This window comes from Amblyomma maculatum, chromosome 3, assembly GCF_055883805.1.
Source record: "Amblyomma maculatum isolate TAMU_Amacu chromosome 3, ASM5588380v1, whole genome shotgun sequence".
In the NCBI taxonomy this organism is placed as follows: domain Eukaryota; kingdom Metazoa; phylum Arthropoda; class Arachnida; order Ixodida; family Ixodidae; genus Amblyomma; species Amblyomma maculatum.
Window position 1 is genome coordinate 108,859,895 of NC_139346.1, and position 12,316 is coordinate 108,872,210.

The 12,316-nt window shown below is 51.8% G+C and overlaps 1 pseudogene; it reads left to right on the top strand.

Annotated features, from left to right (window-relative positions):
• The first annotated feature begins 3,997 nt into the window (after positions 1-3,997).
• Positions 3,998-5,224, top strand: LOC146195535 (uncharacterized; annotated as a pseudogene).
• Positions 5,225-12,316: the final 7,092 nt, after the last annotated feature.

A 12,316-nucleotide genomic window follows, 5' to 3' on the forward strand; every position in this document is an offset into this window, starting at 1 on the left:
TTATCATCATGTAGCGGGTATTCTTTCTTTCTTGGATCGATATAAATGTAACGCTAACATATTGAACCTGAGGCCATTTGTGTCATACACCCCTTTTGTGGGAAACTCAGATGTCGCATTATCGCTTGTCCACACTGTTGCTATATCATACTTGATCCATAGCAGTAGAACAGACACAAGCTTCAATGCGCGTGAATATTATGGTTATGGCGGTTATAGTTGAAGGCAGAACAGCAGTTGAAGCCCGGGCAATAACAGTAGGAGATTAAAGAACGGGGAATGTGATAGATGTTTAAGAAATGGTTGAACCTCTAGAGGAGTATCGCGATGTAGTCACAAATTGACAACCGAAGAGTCGAAAGACCTAAATAGCCTCGAAGAAACGTTCATGTCTGCCAGCCAACACAGCCAGCACTTTTTTCTGCTTCGCGAACAATGTCACCCCACGGATAGCGCAGAACATCGTGAGCAGCTAGATAACAGCCACGTTTGTGTGATGAAATAATGGCACCTGGATAGCAAAAATCGTGCGACATGCAAGCCTATCAGACGCTGGATACCACTGAAAGCGCATTATTTAAGTTTCGTTGCTTTGGGCTATATGCAATTTCGTGATCTTTTATTCGTCAAAGTGTCACATCATGGTTGTACTTCAAGGACAGAATCGTAGCTCCGCAAATGATTTTGTTATTCTTTGCAACAAAGTAAAGGTTTGACATCCTTTAACAGGTGTTCAATCGTTTCAGGAGTCCAAGACAAATCTTGAAAACTGGACACAGATATTGACGAAACGCAACCTGTAGGGCCAGTTGGTGCATGGTACGCTAAACAATAAACGGAAAGGATGCGCTCAAAAGGTAAAGTGCAGAGGACTACATAAAAACAACTGAAATTTTACTTGGTGAGTTGCCAGCAATAGAGCAGGGCGCAAACGCGTAAGAGGAACCACGATGTACTAAAACAAGATGAAAAACATTCATTGTGCTTGAGATGAAAGCATGTGACAGACTATGTCCTATTCATGAACCTGTACTTTTTTGGCATGAATCTGGCAGAGCTGTCGCTGACGCATTCAGCGCCCAACACCCCTACCAGTTGGAGATAGTGAAATTTTCATCCTGCCCGCAACGGTATGCTTGAACCTCTCGAGGACAATCTAATACCCGTCTAGGAAGAAGCCAGAAGTGTTTTTCTGCATGTCTGTACTGAAGGTCGGCATTAAATGTGGTGTGTTCTTATTATTTTAGCGCTCTCCGCAGAATTTGTCGCGTTCTGGTTCTCCCGCATATACGCAAGATGTTCGAGCAACATTTTAGAGCAACACGCAAGGGGTATGCGACGAATGGTTAAAATTTTAAATTACTTCAGCCTCTTTCCTTGTCACTCTACTTAATGAAATTTGTCTAAAATGCGCTTCAATGTCTGTTTGCTTGAGCCACCTTAAGTTACTTGGCATATGAGCACTTTAAATATATGTGAGAACATTTGAATTTAAGCAGGTAGTGTTGGTTCATGTGATGCCCTTAGATATTGAACTACTGTTCCCAAGGACGCGGGATCGAATCCCGGTCTCGGCGGCCGCTTTTTGATGGAGGCGAAAAGCAAGGCGCCCATGTGCTGTGCGATATCAGGGCACGTTTAAGAACCCCGGGTGGTAGAAATTTCCGGAGTCCTCCACTATGGCGTCTCTCATAGCCTGAGTCGCTTTGGGACGTTAAACCCAACCGACCGACCGACCGACCGACCGACCGACCGACCGACCGACCGACCGACCGACCGACCGACCGACCGACCGACCGACCGACCGACCGACCGACCGACTGACCGACTGATCGACCGACCAACCGACCAATCAACCAACCAACCAGCCAACCAACCAACCAACCAGCCAGCCAGCCAGCCAGCCAGCCAGCCAGCCAGCCAGCCAACCGACCCGACCGACCGACCGACCGACCGACCGACCGACCGACCGACCGACCGACCGACCGACCGACCGACCGACCGACCGACCGACCGACCGACCGACCGACCGACCGACCGACCGACCGACCGACCGACCGACCGACCGACCGACCGACCGACAAACCAACCAACCAACCCACGCAATCCCACACTTGAACGCGAGCAAAAGAACGCCACGCGACAGTATCGATGGCGTACCATCCAAACACAGAGTTGCCGGAGAAAGTGTGACAGATACTGCGCCTTCCTTCCTGAAGTCTCATCTTGTCTAGCCTTCCTGCCATCTGCAATCCCACACTTGAACGCGCGCCAAGTAACGCCACGCGACAGTCGCCGCAGAAGCAGGACATACTTTGTCCACCATAGTGTGAGCCATTAAAGGCTTTCACCTTAAAGTTCGGTGGCGAGCTAGCCCCTGCTGTAAGCGACTTTGACCTACCAGTCCCAGCCCTCCCAGCCCCTTCAGGAGCTCGGACTGGTACGTCAACGCCCAGGCCAGTCTTAGGCCAGGAACTGCCACCCTTCACCACCTCCACTCCGCCACCGTTTCGGTGGTGGACGATGGCTATTGTTGCGCAGCGCGTCTTTCTCTCCCTCTTCCTTTTCTTCCTTCTCTATTTTCTCTTCTATCTGCACGAGGCAGTGGAGGTGGCTCAGCTACACAGCCAGTAGCAGGCCCGTGCATTTTCGTCTCCTACTGCCACGACAACAACAACTGCTCACACCGGAGTAACACACGCTTGTGCAACGCTGCCCAGTGACGACAGCCAAGTCCGCAACTGATACGCCCCTCTCTCACTTTCTTACTCTCTCACTGAGTGCATCTATGCGGCCGTTCCTCCCCCTCATGTGTTTAGTCGCGTGATGCGGGCGTCGTCACTTTCCCTTCCTCCTATTCAAGTTCACGGAGAGATGAATGGACAAAGAAAGAGAAAGAGCGGCTTCTGCTGCAGCTTTACGACCGCTCCACTTCCTCAACGCTAAGCCGCGCGACGCGCGCGTCGCCGCCTTCTCTTTCTTCACTTGAAGTTCACGAAAAGACAGAGTGAGCGGATTCGGTCAGACATCGGCGAAATCCGTGATTACGACTAGTAGTGCTACGCACTAAAAATGAGGGAGAGAAAGACACGCGCCGCAACAGCCGTCATTCAATATCGAAGCGGTGGCGGGTGCAATGACCGCCAACAACCAATGAAAATTTGGTGGCAGGCTAGCCCCGGCTGCAAACGACGGTGCCCTACTTATCCCATCCCCACCAGGGCCAATCAGCCACCCTCCTTCCCCCGTCTGGTTGAACAATCGGTGCGCCTCGAACGCTGGATCACAGAGCATATGAACAGAGTACCCAGCACAGAGCAGAAAAATTTGGAGGACGGCTTCGCCTTCAAGAGTGCAACGCGATAGCGTTATTCCTACTCAACACTTCTAAGTGCACTGTACAACTTTTTTCTAATTATCACGTCAGAGGTGTCCGGCATTAGACGCTGCACCTAGCAATCGCGCTGTGAGCGGAAAGAGGAGCCGCGTCGCCTAAACACCACTGTTCGAGTGACGCACGCTGGATGTTGGAAGGGGACAGAGCGAGAAAACTTACTAAATGCAAGGGTATTGGGGCATCCTCGCACCGGTACCCGCGCGGCCCGAAGGGGAGAAGCGGGTGAGCGAAGATAGTGATCTAAAGAAAGGAAAGACGCTTGATTCTACAACCCGTGAGGGTGCACGGCGAAACGTCAGGGGCGAGTGGCGCGCCACGTGTCGGGGCAGCGCCGCACATTGCGAGGAGGGGTTCTGTGTTTGCCGCAAGATGGCTCTGCATGTGCGCAGAGCGCAGAATAAATCTAGCGGAAACGTACTTCGCTACTCGTGTAACTGCGACTTGTGTAAGTAACATGCTCATAATTACCGATATACACCGGAGTATAACGTTCTACGGCACGTTTCTAAGGCAACACCGCATTCACTAGAAGCGCTTTTGTACCGTTTTCAATCATCGAACTCGTGGCTGAGTGGTGAGTCCACTTCCGGCCGCGCTAGCGAGCGGACGTGCTTATCATGTGCTCCAACGGAGCGGTGTCAGCGGCCGTTTCTGGCCGCGGTAACAGGGTTTCTGCTTCATCGAATGATGAGTACCGTGTTGTTCTACCTAGTCTGCCTTCAGGGCGTTTGGTTTTGAATACCTTGTTTATGCATGCTGATGTGAGAGCCCGGCCCTACCGTGTGGAAGCCCACGGATACGCTGGCCCGTTTGAAACTGCTCCCCGAGGTTTCGGCCTTGGGGGCATATCAAATGAGTGACGTTTGGGCAGTCAAGTTCAAGTGTGCTGAAGGTGCAAAGAGGTTGCTCGAGAATGCCGAAGTACAAGTGAAGAGTCATCGCTGCGTACTCATCGACCCGTCGAATCAAGACATCCGGTTGAAGTTGCACTGGTTGCTTCACACCGTACCTGACGACGACGTACGGGCAGCTTTGCTCGCATACGGAAGAACGACTGAAGTGGTGAAGGAACGCTGGAGGGTCAACGGTGTTTCGGACAAGGGTTCGACGACACGAACCGTGACGCTGAAACTCAAGGCGGGGGTGACGCCGGAGGACATACCACATCAGCTGAGAATTGACAGTGAGCTGGCCCTTGTGGTAGTGCCGGGTAGGGCACCACTCTGCCTTCGCTGCCAGAACACCGGTCATATTCGTCGAGACTGCAAGGTACCGCGCTGCGTGCTGTGTCGTCGTTTTGGCCACGACGAGACGGAGTGCGTGCGCACCTACGCCAGCGTCGCAGGGCCCATGGGGAGTGACGATAACTCGGACCTCCTAATGGACGAGGCTGATGCTGAAGCAACAGCAAGGGTAGAGGCTAGTATTGCTAAGGACGAAAAGGCGTCTGCCGAGCATACATCAGGAAACCCAGTCGCGGAAGAAACGCGAAACCTTGAAGAAGACGCACTTGTGTCAACAGAGGAGCCGAGTACGCCAGCCGTGGTGCAAGAAAAAGACACCTTGCTGTCGGTGGAAAGCGTGAGCGAGGTGCAGGAGGCCATGGACACTTCAAAGGAAGGCGCCGCCGTCTCGGCGACTAAGCGCTCGCACGAAGTCGCCGAGCCAGAGGGAGCATCTCGTGGACGGACCGTCACCGGAGAACTACCTTCAAAGACAGGTCCCATGCGTCGGCCGACGTTACGCCTACGGCCGAACATCGCTTCCGAGCGGAGGTTGACGGCAACAACGCCGCCGGCTCCACCTCCGCCGCCGCCTGATTCGTAGTTGCAAGCGCAGGCACATGCCGTGCGCTGGATCCTGCGCCTCGGGACCTGACGTCCAAGGTAAGCACCGTACTCTCGGTCTATTTTCATGCTATAATGGCGCTACCAGATAGGTCCTTGCGACTCGCCACAATCAATGTTCGAGGGCTTACAGCGAGGAGGAGACAACGGCAATTATATAGGTTGGCAGTAGAACAAGATATAGACATCCTTGCTGTACAGGAAACTAACATCGAAGGCGACGATGAGACCGAGAGTATGGTGCTCCCTTTCACGTCAAGGTACTACGCGTGTGTTAGTCATGCTGTCGGGAGATCTGCGGGATGCGCATTCTTTGTTCGGCAACATTTGGGGCTGGATGTCCAGGCAGTGAGGACGGACATGTCGGGGCGCACGGTTGTATGCGATTTTGCTTTTGGCTCAGTAGAGATGTGTGCTGGATTGCTGCGATGCTCTACACATGCGCGTCGCAATGCTCCAGCTCGATTTGGAGAAAGCGTTCGATCGAGTGCCACATGAAATTCTGTTTACCATTTTGCAACATGTAAACGTTGGAACAGTCATCACAGAGGGTGTCAAAATGGCGTACAGTGGTTGCACGACGCGGCTAATAATCAACAAGTCGGTGGGAGCGCGCATCGAGGTGCAACAATCTGTGCGCCAGGGTTGCCCCCTCTCGCCTCTACTCTTTGATATGTACATAGAACCCCTTTGCCTCAGTATCATCGGGACTTGCTATATCAAAGGCTTCAAACTACAGCAAGCAGAGGTCAAACTCCTTGCATATGCCGACGACGTTGCGGTTTTCTGCGTTGACTATGAGAGCATTTTGAAAACTGTGGATATTGTGAAGCGTTTCTGTGCTGCCAGCGGAAGTGCTATCAATTGGGCTAAGTGCCTTGGATTTTGGCATGGTACTTGGCCAGAGACCCCTGGTACTTTCGCCAACATGCAATGGCTTAGTACACCCGCGGAGTACCTAGGCGCTCCGTTAGAGTTTTACCGCGACAGTGAGCCTTACTGGCGGAATCAAGTTGGGGAAATGCGGGATAGGACGGAGAGGGTGAAAGATTGGGACTTGTCCATGTTCGCACGTAGCACTGTGTGCAATGTGTTTTTTGTTAGTAAATTGTGGTCTGTGCTAAGTGTTCTGCACTGCTCGCGCGCTAATGTGCAAAAGTTTCACCGCATATTCGCTGTCTTTGAGTGGGGGTCGGTATGGGAGAGGACAAGCCGTACAAACCTCTTCCGTAGTGTTAGTAATGGAGGCTTTGGCTTGTCGCATTTATACCTGCGGCAGGTAGTTATTCGTTTCTGCTTCCTTCGAGACGTGAAGGACCATTTTTTACGCACTGTGTTACAAATCAGATTAAGCAAACTTCTACCCGATTTTGTTGTTTCTACCGAATCCGTAACAGCACGTGTTGTTGGTTTTCTCAAGGAGGTCGTGGCGGCCTGTAATTTCTTAAGTGCGCGATCCTCACGCGATTATTTAGCTGTAGTAAAGCGCAAAACGTTGTACAAGGACCTTGCAGACGTAGTTTTTCCTGAGCCACTGTATCGCACCATGTAGAGTGCCAATCCCGGTAGCTACGTTTTAAAGCGAGTAAAGAGAATGCATGTGGCACCAGGCGCAAAGTCCTTTTTCTTTAGGCTGCACACCGGAACCTTAGAGGTAAAAACCTGGATGGAGGAAAAGGGACTGTACGTTCCCTGGGGTGTGCATTGTTTTTTATGCAGAAAGCCCGAAACCATCGAGCACGTCTTCTTGGAGTGCTTGGGTGGCGTGTTCTTTTGGGACATACTGCAAAGAACACTGAAAAAAGACCTGCCACTAGACCCCCGAGGAATTCGTTTTCTAGCAGTGGAAAATGATGAAGGCGTCCCTTTCGACGCAGTAATGCTGATGGGATTGCACTGTGTATGGAAAGCCTGCATGGCAGCGCGACACGCCGCCATTGATGCAAGGCCGGCACGCCAGTACTTCTGTGAATCCGTTGCGGCGTTCGTGGCAACCCACAAGAATGTGTGCCCGGTGCCCGAATGGGTATCGAGAATAGAGCCTTTTATGCACATGAAGAGTTTTTAGCCCCTTTACATTAGTCAAGGTTTGGCTGGAAGTTTTAGCCCATACCAACGCTATGTACATGTGTTCTTTCACTTTTGTTGTGTAGCGATGTATGTCTAAGCAGGCAATAAAAAGAAATCTCGTGGCTGAGTGGTAGCGTCTCCGTCTCACACTCCGGAGACCCTGGTTCGATACCCCCCCAGCCCATCTTGGAAGTTGCTTTTTATTTATGAAGTGCATGCCGGGATTTATCGCTCACGGCCAACGTCGCCGCCGACACCGGCTTTGCTGCGACACGAGCTCTTTAACGCTACTGCGTTAAAAAATAGACGCAGTACAGCAGGCATCAGCGGCGATACAAATTGTTTGAAAGCAAAGCAAAGGCGTAGTATCTGTCACAATTCTCCAGCGGACACCTTAACCGAGCTGTAACGAAAAGGAGGTGGTGGTAGTAAGAACATTTATTGGATATACAAGGGCCAGGAGGTATGTTTGGATCAGCCCATAAGGAACCGGTTCTTACAAGCATTGGGTGGAGGTCCCTAGTTTCAGACCCCAGTTGCGGTTGCCGCAGCCAGGGCGCGCCCGACTAAGGCTTGTTGGGGCATTAAGTCGTGGCAGCCGAGAAGGATCGCCTCCCAGTCCTCCCGAGTTGGGTTGGGGATGGGGAAACAGCCGGATTAGAGGGGCAGGCCCACACCATGTGATAGATGTCAGAAGACACCGCTCCACAGTGTGGGCAGCTGCCACTAAAGGAGGGGTCAAAATATTTTAGTGCTGCCGGGCACAGCAATGTATTGGTGAAAAGACGGAGAAGGAGCCGCTCATTCGCATTTTTGAGGTCTTTACAGGGGCTGGGGTAAAGGCGATGACAATTCTGATAGTACGTTCTGATATCTTTGAAGGTGTAGATCGGAATAAAATCTAGTTCCTGATCGGGTGGGGAGGAGAAAACAGCCCGGTGAGAGCACGCGGCGGCTGCGTCTGCTGCCTCATTTCCTGCCAAACCCTGATGAGCAGGGGCCCATATGCGGTAACGGTGTGCGGGGTCCGTATCTCGTATGCAATTAGCTAAGAAGGGAGCCCAGCCTTGTTTGAAGTTCCGAGAGGCTCCTCGTGAGTCGGTAATTATGTATTTTAAATCTTAGTGTGAGACCGCGAGAGCAATCGCCACCTCTTCTGCATGTGTTGCCCTGTGGGCTGTGATGATGAGACCGTTAACCGTTTTGCTGTTGTGAATTACGGCGGCCGCGTACCCTCCCCCGTAATGAGGGCCGGAGGCGTCCACGTAGTATAAATCTGGTTTGTTGCCATAATGTCAGGCTAGGGCTTCCGCTCGTGCCAGGCGCCGACCATCATAATCTTCGTGTGACATATTGGCTGGAAGAGGTCGCATAGAGGCCGCGTTTGTTTGAAACCCGGCGGACCATGTGGCCCACCTGGTCCCCACCTTACGGAGTTTGGCCAATGTAGTGTCTACCGTCTGTGTTGTGAATGTAGAGTCTGAACACCCGTATCTCGTCAGCTTCGTGTGTGGGACCACAGTCTAAAGAAAGAGTGATTTGAGTTGGTGCACTTTGGCGAGGAGCAGAGGTGCACAAATACCGATTTTTGTGGGGAACGCTGAAGACCTCAGCGGCGGGCCTAGCGGCCTACTATCGTCGCCGCTGTTTGCAGGCTGGTATCAATGTCTCCTGTGCCGCGAAGCGTGGCCCACAGTGTGATGTCATCAGCATACAGGGCGTGCTGCACACTACTGACACCATCGAGCTGGGAAGGCAGGTGCATCATAGCCAGATCGAAGAGCAGCGGGGAAAGTACCGCGCCTTGGGGTGTTCCCCGCGTTCCGAGTAGGTAAGGACCATGCTCATTATCTTGGATGCGAATGTAAGATTGACGATCGGTAAGAAATTGTTTTATGTATTGGAATGCTTTGAGGCCACAGTCGGTCTGGCTTAGGTTAGTATGATTTCGTATGTTACGTTATCAAATGCCCCTTTGAGATGTAAGGCGAGCACTACCGGGTCATATGGGGGCATTCGAGGGGGTCAAGGAATTCCAGATTGGATTGCAGAAAGACACCTTGAGCGGATCTGTGTGGGCGAAATCCGAACATGGTGCCCGCGAATACACGTTTTTTTTCTCAAGATATTTGGATAGCCGGTTCCGCGCCATCGTCTCCATTAGTTTACAAACACAGGAGATGAAAGAGATGGGGCGGAGGCTATCTTTGTCAATTGGTTTGCCTGATTTCGGAATAAAGGTTACCAGAGGCGTTTTTCAGTCGCTTTGCATAGGGGTGTCCCCGTGCCAAATCGCACTGATGTAGTCGTGGAGGAACTGGTATGCCGAGTCGGGCAGGATTGTGAAAAGCTTGACGGTGACCTTATCTCTTCCCGGGGCAGTGCCCCGTTTCATTTTGGCAAGAGCCGTCCGGGATCCTGTTGAAACGTCGTATAATTTGAAAGTGTGGCGCCCAGGCCTGCCTCCTGGAGGGCAACCACGGCTTGTACAGGCTCGAAAGTCTCAAGGTAGAGGCCGAGGGTAGAGGAAGGTGGCAGTTAAAAAAAGATAAAGAGGTGCCGTATTAGAAGGCTCCGGTCCCCTTCGCAACAGACGCTTTCATGATAGAAGAGACATCTGGGCGAGTTGGTACGGTGACATGATGAATAAACAGCACTACAGACTAGGACGGAGGTCAAGAATCGCCTCATTGCACTTTAGAGGTCCAAATTTCTCATATTTTGAAGCGAAAGGGCTTCACTATGCTCGTCAGCACCGCTCTTCGCGTCAGCCGGAGCCCCACATTTGCCACTTCTGCGCATGCGCGAAACCGAGTGATGTTATGCATGGCGCAGGAGGCCGCCATCGCCGCTGCCGCCGCTGACTCCGTCTCCTGACCTTTCGCCGCCGCTGCATGCTACTGCACATGTTCGCCGCTGCTTCTCCTCCTCGCCACCGTTTGACCTTTCGTCGCAGCCGTCGGCAGTGCGCATTTGTAGGGGGGGGGGGGGGGGGCTATATAAGGGACGATTTCTCATAGAACAGGCGCAGGTAGGCTACCGATAGCTGGCGAAGGGGCTGGGACAGGTAGGATGGATGGGTGGATGACAACCTTTATTGTCTATCTTAAATAGATGCTTCTTACTCCCCACCTCCGGCACGCAGGCCTAGGGGATGGGGGCTGGAGCCTCCGCGACTAAAGGCTAACAAAGAGATTTTGTCTCTTCACTGCCTCGGTCTCTAGGCGAACGGCTTGTTGCTGCCGAGCGGGGTCTTCGCTCCACAGCAGGGCTTCCCAGCTCTCTCTGCTCTTGATATTTTCCTCGACTCCAGGGGAGCCGAAACATTCCCATATAATAGGGTCGAGAGTACTACAAAGATCGGTTTCCTCTCCCACTCGTAGTATGTGAAAGACCAATACTGAGTAAACGAAGTTTCCAGCTTGCAGTCGCCGCCATGCGATCGCCTCTCTATTATTTAGTGTCTTATCCGGTGGTGGCAGTAGTTTTCTGTTTAGTCCTAATTCTCAACGCTTTCATAATGTTTGCGCGCGTTCATCTAGGTTCTGGCCATCCGGCAGTTCTAGGTTACCCGGAAGTAGATAGCTCGGGCTAACTCGTGTGCCGCTTCATTGCTAGGAACCGACGCGTGCGCTGGGGTCCATTTTAGGTTGACTTTGCGGATCAACTCTTTGCCGGCCAGGATCCTCGCCGCTTCAGGCGAGATTCTGCCTTTCATGAAATTTCATATGGCAGTGTTACTATCGCTGACTATAATTTCGCTTCTGTTCCAACGCAAGCGAACGCTATAGCAACTTCTTAGGCCGCTGCTTGCGTCGGGGCTAGCCTGCCACTGAAGTTTTATCTGTTTTAGGCTGTCATTGCACTCGCCACCGCTTCGGTGGTGGACGATGGCTGTTGCGACGCGCGTCGTTCTCCCATTCTTTATCTTTCTTCTCTATTTTCTCTTCTGTCCGCACGATTCAGCGGATGAGGCTCAGCAACAGAGCCAGTAGCAGGCCCGAGCATTTTCTTATCCTTCTTCCCACAGTCACAACAAACATAGAACAGGGATAGACACTCGCCAGGGAAGGAGAAGAGGCAACAGTCTGACAGCACACAATAAAAAAAGATTTTAATAACCATGTATAACGGGCCGTTTCGTACAAACTTTGTATAGCTAAGCAATACGTTTCGGAAATCCAGAAAACTATACCCCAAGTTTAGCCGTAAGTATAAACGTAAGCTATTCTCGGCCTCGGCGGGCGCTTTTCGCTGGAGGCGAAAAGCTAGGCGCTTGTGTGCTGTGCGATGCCAGTGCACGTTAAAGAACCCCAGGTGGTGGAAATTTCCGGCGTCCTTCACTACGGCGTCTCTCATAGCCTGAGTCGCTTTGGGACCTTACACCCCAAATTCAAACCAAACCAAACCAAATTACTAGCATCGCCGAAGTGTTTCGCTTTGAGATATCCACGCTTAATATGAGGTGGTGAACGGCGACAGTTCATGGCCCTGCGGGGCTGGGACGGTGGGTCGGCGCCGCTTGCAGCGGGGGCTAGCTAGCCATCGAATTTTACCTGTTGTAGCCAGTCATTTCACTCGCTTCTGCTTCTGTGGTGGACGACGGCTGTTGTTGCAGCGCGCGTCTTTCTCTTCTTTTTCTTTCTTCTCTATTTTCTCTTCTGTCCTCACGAGGCAGCGGAGGTGGCTCAGCTACAGAGCCAGTAGCAGGCCCGTGCATTTTCTTTTCCGTCTTCCTACAGCCACAACAACAACAAGCCACAGCTAATTTTTCAAGTGCAGATATTGTACTGCTCTTGGAAATGTTTTGTCCTGTTTTGACATACTGCTACATCGAACACACTTCTGATCAGTATCAGGCACTCATTATGTCAGAGGCACATGCACATCTAAGGTATGACGTCACACCCCTTGGACGTCGACATCAAATGTATAGCTGAATCAACGTCTGATCAATTTTACTTTTACATTTTCATCTGTAATTAATAACTTATCCTCCTAC